General features: G+C 46.4%; 1 pseudogene; it reads right to left on the minus strand.

Moving 5' to 3' along the window:
- Nucleotides 1–6,823: 6,823 nt before the first annotated feature.
- The window catches only part of LOC124577397, a 2,976-nt pseudogene continuing 2,299 nt past the window's right edge, over nt 6,824–7,500 (minus strand).

A 7,500-nucleotide genomic window follows, 5' to 3' on the forward strand; every position in this document is an offset into this window, starting at 1 on the left:
CCCACTGCTGTTATCAGTCTGTGCCTCTGTTCTTCGTAGTGTCTGCATGCATAGAGGATATGGTCGGTGTCCTCCTCTTCTCCACATGTGCACATTGGGTCTGCTTCAATTGTGAGTTGATGCAGCTTCTTCCGTAGGCCATGTCCAGTGAGCAGGCAGGTGAGTGAGTATGATGGTGTCACCGTTTTACGCCAGCCTGTCTGCCAGTGTGAGACTTTTGGAGTCCATTCATATGAGGCCCTTCCATTTTCTGAGCCTTCCCACCTTGCTTGCCATTCCTGTTGTAGCATGCAATCAATTGCCTTTTCTGGTCTTGTTCGAGGTGTCTGTGGTCTGGGTACTGGAAACCCTGCAACAGTTCCAACCATACCATGTCTGATGTGGTACAATAGGGCTGCCCTTATTACCTCAAGGTCCAATGGGAAGCATCCAGAGAGTACCTGTAGGGCTTCATTTGATGTTGTCCTGCAGGCTTTTGTCATCTGCAATAGGAAAGGTCTCTGGATTGAGTAGAGTATCCTTTGGATGTACTTATTCTTCACTCTTTCCCCCCAAGCTGCAGCACCGTATTTACAAATTGACAGACAGAGACCACTGTATATTAGTTTCAATGATCGTCGTTTTAGACCCCACTCTGATCTGGTGACCCGTATTAATGCACCTGATATTGCACCCAGCTTCTGTTGGATTCTCTTCACATGTGGAGTGAATGACAGCTTCTCGTCCAGCGTAACGCCCAGGTATGTGAATTCTTTCACAAACTTGATGTTCTGCCCTTCGAATTTTACTTGTGGTGGCCTCTCCCTATCAAAGTGTCCTTTTAATGTCATTGCTACAGTCTTCGGTTTGGAGATTTGCAGTTTATTTGTCTTGGCCCAGTCTCCAATCTCTCTCAAGGCTAGTGTTGCCTGGTCCTCAAGTTGCTTGCGGCTGTTGCCTCGAGTGATGATGGCGAGGTCATCTGCATAAGCTACTTTGGTCCATTGGTTCCCTTCTTTTTCCGCTACTATTTCATCAAAAACTAGATTCCAAAGAAAGGGACCACAGATGGAGCCTTGTGGACACCCTTTTGTGACTAATTTTTCGGTTGTGCCAGCACTTGTTTGCACTATGGCCTTCCTATTTGTGAAATAGTTTTCTATTAGTCTATATATGTTTATTGGGCAGCCTATTTCCCGTAGTCGCCTCATGACACTTGGCCACCATAAATTGTCAAACGCACCAGCGATATCCACAAAGATGGCCATGACATACTTCTCCTCACATACAGTATTGTGTAGCACCTGCCTAATAGCCATCTCTGTGGATGCACCTTTCCTGAACCCAAACTGGTTTGGGGCTTTAAGACCTGAGGTTTCGTATTGTTCCTCCAGGCGCCATACCATTAATCTCTCAAGTACTTTCGCTAGTATAGACAGTAGACATATGGGCCGATATGATTTTGGTTCATCTCTAGGCTTTCCATGGGACTTGAGCAATATGCACACTAGTCCTTTTTTCCATGGCTCTGGTACAGTATGTTCACGAAGGCAAGAGTTGAATATATCCATTAGGAGAGCTGGATGTGTGCGCCATATTCTTTTGATTATTAGGTCATCAATACCATCAGGACCTGTAGCTTTCTTCGGTTTACATGCTTTGATGGCAGCGTCCACTTCCTCTCTCGAAAACTCTGGTGCGTTTTCTATACTGCTGTACCTTATGTTTTCCACTTTAACTTCTTCCTGATGAGCTGTATCCTCTTCTGGTTTGTCATCGGGCAGAAGTGAGCGCAGTAGATGCTGGATTGTGTCCTCCCACGTCATTGTTTGGGTCTGGTTTGGAAGTTTTATGTTGCTGAGGACGTTTTCTGTACCTGTTTTTGGTCGGAGTATTTTTTGAGTTGCTGCCCAGGGATTGTTGTTGTCACAGTCAGATACCCACTTCTTCCATGCATCCTCTTTAGCAATGGTGATCTGTTTCGTGTATTCATTTCGTTTTATTTTGTACTCTTGTTTTGCTGCTTCGATTTCTTCTGCAGTTCCATTTCGGCGGGCATTTTGCAGGGTTCGTCGTGCTGTCATTGTGTTTTGTCGCTGTAGTCTAAGTGTCTCGTTCCACCATGGTATAGGGTGCTGTAGCCAGGTTTTTCTTCTCATCGATTTTTTGCAGCTAGCTCGTACTGCCCCTTCCAGGCATCGAACCTTCTCATTAACATCCATTGCTTGGATATTCTCCAGGTATTCTACTTCCTTTGCAAAGCACTGATCAAAAATTGCCCATTTCGCAAATTGTGTGTTGTATTTTTCTTGCACTATAGCTGTTCTGTTTCTCTGTTGTGGGGCAACTTCATATGTTATGGCCCTGTGATCGCTGGTTGTCCATCCCCCATGAACCTTCCATTTAGTTGTTGTTCTAGCCACAATTGTTGTACAAATAGTGAGGTCTATGTTACTCTCTCCATTTGGTCCACTGAAAGTTGTTAATGGAGATTCCTCATTCAGTAGTACAAGACCATGCTGGTAGATGAAGTCTTCCATCTTCCTACCGTCCCCATTTGCCATATCACCATACCATAATGGGGATGTCGCATTTGCATCTAGGCCTATAATTACTGGTTTTCCAGCCAAGTTGTGCAGTATGTCCTCAAGTTTATTTAGGAAGCGGTCAATAGGTTCACCATACTGGCAGTACACACACACCAGGTACAGTTCTCCAAAGGCTCCACTTATGCTTGCCGCACATGTATGTGTATCAGATAATGTGGTTAGCTGGAGTACATTTAAGCTCTTAGTACGAATGATTATAGCTGCCTTTGGTGTTCCATGTTTGGAGCTGTAAACCATTCGATAACCTGGTGGATAACCTGTGATTTTGTCATCTAGTGTGTATGGTTCCTGTACCAGTAGTACATCTAACTCCTCTTCCTCCATTTTCATGACTAGTTGGTCAGGTACTGTTTTAGATCTTTGCCCATTTATTTGCAGGATTTTTAAGGGGCTAAGTTGTAGGTCCGTTGAGGATCTATGGTCTGAAGGTAGCACATCGTTGTTTTTACTTCCCATAATCGGTCATTCGTTGGATTGCTTCTTTTGCCCTCTTGTATTCAGGGCAGTTTTGGTCCAGAACTGAGTGTTTGCAGTCTCTCTTCCAGCGTTTGCAGTTCGCACAGTGTGGTGGTTGTTCTTTAAGCCTGCATTCTTTGAAGGAGTGTCCAGGTGCTGCACAGTGTCCACATATTGTTTCAGCACTTGTGCATCTTGTTGATGTGTGACCAAAGCCCTGGCATTTATAGCACCTGCTAATATTTGTGTAATTTTGCACCCTGTGGGATGTGCAGTGGAGATACACTCGTCCTTGTTCAGTCAGCCTGTTCCATATTTTCGGTGCCACCTCCAGCACTAGGTTCACCACTTCTCGATTTTTAGGTCCAGTTTTGAAGGCGATCTGTGTTCCACTCACGACCTCTTCAAGTGTGAGGCCTGCTCTTGACAGGTTTCGTTCATACAGCTCAGTTTTCAGCTGTCCTTCTTGAGTATCTCTTGGAACATCAAAGAGAATTACTCTGGGATTCCTTTTTTTAGGGTCCTGGATGGTAAGCCCTGAACGACTAAACTCTTCACACTTCTTCAGTCTGTTTGCTTCTTCTGTATCTGGGAATTCTAGTATTACGTTTTTGTCCCTTGTAGTCTTAAATTTCGTGACCCTCACATCTTTCAGCGATGTTGTGATGACTTTCTTTACTGTTTCCTCGAGATCTTTTGCTGCTTGTTGCGCTCCTTCTGCTGGCTTCACAACTAGCAACTTGGGCTCAGGTTTTGGGCCTCGACTTTCGTTGGTAGGTGTCGCTTTGGTGGATGCCTTGGAAGCATATGTTTCCTGTACTGGTATATTTGCTGCTTGGGCAGCTTTAGTGCACCTGAGTTCCGTTTTCAGTTCCAGAATTTCCATTTCGTATTTCCGTACAATTCGCTCATATGCCGATAATTTTCCCAAAATAAACCTTTTCTGGACATTGTTTATCTTATTCGTTTCATTAAAAAGGAAGGACACTATTTCTTCCCTCATAGCTGCCATGTTTTCCAGATCTTCCTGGGATTTGGAGGAATCGTTCTCCATGGGGGCCAGCGAGATTCTGTTGGGCTCTGTTTTTGCAGGTGACAATTCTTTGTTTGTCCCCATTTTGTTTTGTTTTTGGGCGTTACCTTGTGTGTTGCATGTGTCCTATTCTGGAGTTATTGAGTGTGTCCGTACAGAAGCCGCCTTTGTACACTGGCGAGTGAAACACTTGGCCAGTTCGTTTAACGCGAGTGGCTTCGCGCGGCGCGTGATGCTGCTGTAGCGCTGGTTCCTCACCGGCCGCCTGGGGACGAGCCTACCTGGGCCGGCTGGGGACAAGCTCGTCGGCTGCCTGCCTGCAACGGGCGAGCCGGCCGGGCGCTGGAATGCGGTCGCTCTCGCGGGGTGGTGGGCGGGGGGAGTCAGCTGGGCTCTGTAGCGTCCACCCGCTGCCGTGGCTCCAAAACACAGGTCCAGCAAATCGGAAATTCACACTCGTGATGGAGTATGTTGTACACTAACACTGTATTAGTTTATATTGTCCATATCTCCCGTGACTTAGCAGATGTACGGCAGTAAGGCACTTCGCACCAGCTTCATTTGCGGATCGCGCACGCCACAGCAAATAGAATTTAACTATTGACACTATGAGTCTGAAAATGTTTGTGATCACTGTTCGCGACGAAGGGAGGTTTACGCCAGCACTGTGTTAGGTTATATTATTCATATCTCCTCAGATTTGGAAGGCGTAGAGCCTATAGTAGGTTCCCAGTAGCCGTAATCGTATTTACGGACAGCGCCAGTAGCGACTAACACAATTTAATTATTCACACTATCAGTTTGAATCGTATTTAAATCATTGAGCATGACTGATGAATGTGTGCACTACCCCTGTATTGGGTTACATTGTCCTTGTCTTGTCATTTTCCTTAGAATTAAGTGACTAAAACTAAGTTCGCGTCTGCCGCAATCGCGTGGGCGGAGAGCGCACGTCACGACAAAAACAATTTACTTTTTGACAGTAAGAGAACTAGATTCGCGCCTGCCACATCTCATGTACGACAAGAACAATTTCATTTTTGATAGTCTGTGTCTAAAAAAAAAAAAAAAAAAAAAATTATTTTGATCACTGTGCGTTATCAATTTATATCTACACCATCACAGGGTTGGGTTACCTTGACCATATCTTATCATCTTCTACAATTAATATCTACACTATCACTGAATTAGGTTTCATTGTCCATATCTTATCATCTTCAACAGATATAATGACCTAAACTAACATCGCGCCTGCCGCGGTCGCATGCACGGACTAAACTAAATTCGCGCCAGTCCTACTCTGCACAGAAGCTATATAATTTTAAAATCTAGAGATCCTACAACTATTTTACTTATACATATTGATTGAGGGGTGAATGCTCTTTCCCACTGTCTGTCTGGGATTTACGTTTGTGTAACAGTTCGACAGTAAATTGTCACTGAATTTGGACGCGCTTGCCGTCGCCAATTTGTACCGGTGAGCGCACTTTGCAGCAGAAGCTATTTGATTTTAAAAACTAAAAGGCTTAAAATTATTTTGCGCATACATATTGGTTGAGGAATGAATGCTCTTTCACACTGTCTTTCTGGGATTTTAGTTGGGTCAGCAGATTGGCAGTAAAATTGTCACTGAGGTTATATGCGCACGCAGCCACCTGCTAGCGCCCGTTACGGCAGATATTGTTTCTTATCGAATACTAATGGCCTTAACGTTTTTCTGCGCGCGTGTGTAAGATGGTGAAAGTATGCACTTTCAGACAGGGGGCCTTTCTTGTCCCTAGATTCTGTAGTTTGCCAGTGAATTGTTACCGAATCAAGACGCGAACGCCGTACCCGAGTGAGGCTGGGCTGCGCTCGTTACACAGTGACTTTTGATATCAAAAGAAATATCTGCCTTAAAAATTTTCCACACACGCAGTATGACAGATAAGTGCATCTACTCTCAACAAGTGGGCCTGTATTCCACCTCTGCTCTCTGGTTCACCGGTAAGGCGGCGCAGACACACAACATTCCATCAGTTTCAAAGGATCCCGTATTGCAAATGCGCTGCACTTACTGTGATGGTGTCTTCCACAGCATCTCAGGAACTTATCACAACTCCAATGGCGTATATTGATTGACGGTGAATCATTATAATCACGTGTATTTGGAGGAACATGTGTAGGCTGCTGCAGCACTTGTAGGCCGGAGAATAATATTTATAACTCGATCACCAGATATAGGTTGAAGATCAGCCTTCTGTGGAACAATTGCGGCACTGTTGTAGAACTACCACCAAATTTTCTTCGGTATCGAAGCACTCTTACGCACTCAAAATATCGTGGGAACACGCACAGATAGCACTCGCAAAGGACAGCATCGCGTATTTCACATAATCGATCGTATTTCCTGAAGTATTTTAGGTAAAACGATAAAATTTGAGCATGACACGTGATTTATTTCCGCGCAGGTTTGCCCAAAGTTTCGCAGAAATCGGAGCGTATCTTTTCACACGATCGGAGAAAGTGTAAGATCCGAATGCGCGTGGCCGGTAGGTCGCGCGCTGTGGCCTTCACGGCGGTAGCCCAATTCAGACGCGACACAAAACACTTTTCACTAAACTTGCCATATATCGGAACGTATGAAACGTACGGCCTCGAAACTTTTATACGGGGTGTAGGGTGATGCCCGAAAGCACTGTGCCGAATTTAAACGGAATCGCGACACTTTTTCCGGGAAAAACACGACGGAGACGCGGGAGCCGAGACGCGCGCGTGCGCTCGCGCGAGAGGGACCAGCGGGAATCTCGTTAATCCATTCATGCGCGTCACTAATTAGATGACGAGGCATTTGGCTACCTTAAGAGAGTCATAGTTACTCCCGCCGTTTACCCGCGCTTGCTTGAATTTCTTCACGTTGACATTCAGAGCACTGGGCAGAAATCACATTGCGTCAACACCCGCTAGGGCCATCGCAATGCTTTGTTTTAATTAGACAGTCGGATTCCCCCAGTCCGTGCCAGTTCTGAGTTGATCGTTGAATGGCGGCCGAAGAGAATCCGCGCACCCGCGCGCCCCCGGAGGAGCACGCTAAGGCGGACGCGGCCTCGCAGCAAGGAAGATCCGTGGGAGGCCAAGGCACGGGACCGAGCTCGGATCCTGCACGCAGGTTGAAGCACCGGGGCGCGAACGCCGCGCAGGCGCGCGCATCCTGCACCGCCGGCCAGCACGAGGCCAACCAACGGCGAGAGCAGACCACGCCCGCGCTAAACGCCCGCACTTACCGGCACCCCTACGGCACTCACCTCGCCCAGGCCCGGCACGTTAGCGCTGACCCACTTCCCGACCAAGCCCGACACGCCCCGATCCTCAGAGCCAATCCTTATCCCGAAGTTACGGATCCAATTTGCCGACTTCCCTTACCTACATTATTCTATCGACTAG

This window comes from Schistocerca americana, unplaced genomic scaffold (assembly GCF_021461395.2).
Source record: "Schistocerca americana isolate TAMUIC-IGC-003095 unplaced genomic scaffold, iqSchAmer2.1 HiC_scaffold_266, whole genome shotgun sequence".
In the NCBI taxonomy this organism is placed as follows: Eukaryota; Metazoa; Arthropoda; class Insecta; order Orthoptera; family Acrididae; genus Schistocerca; species Schistocerca americana.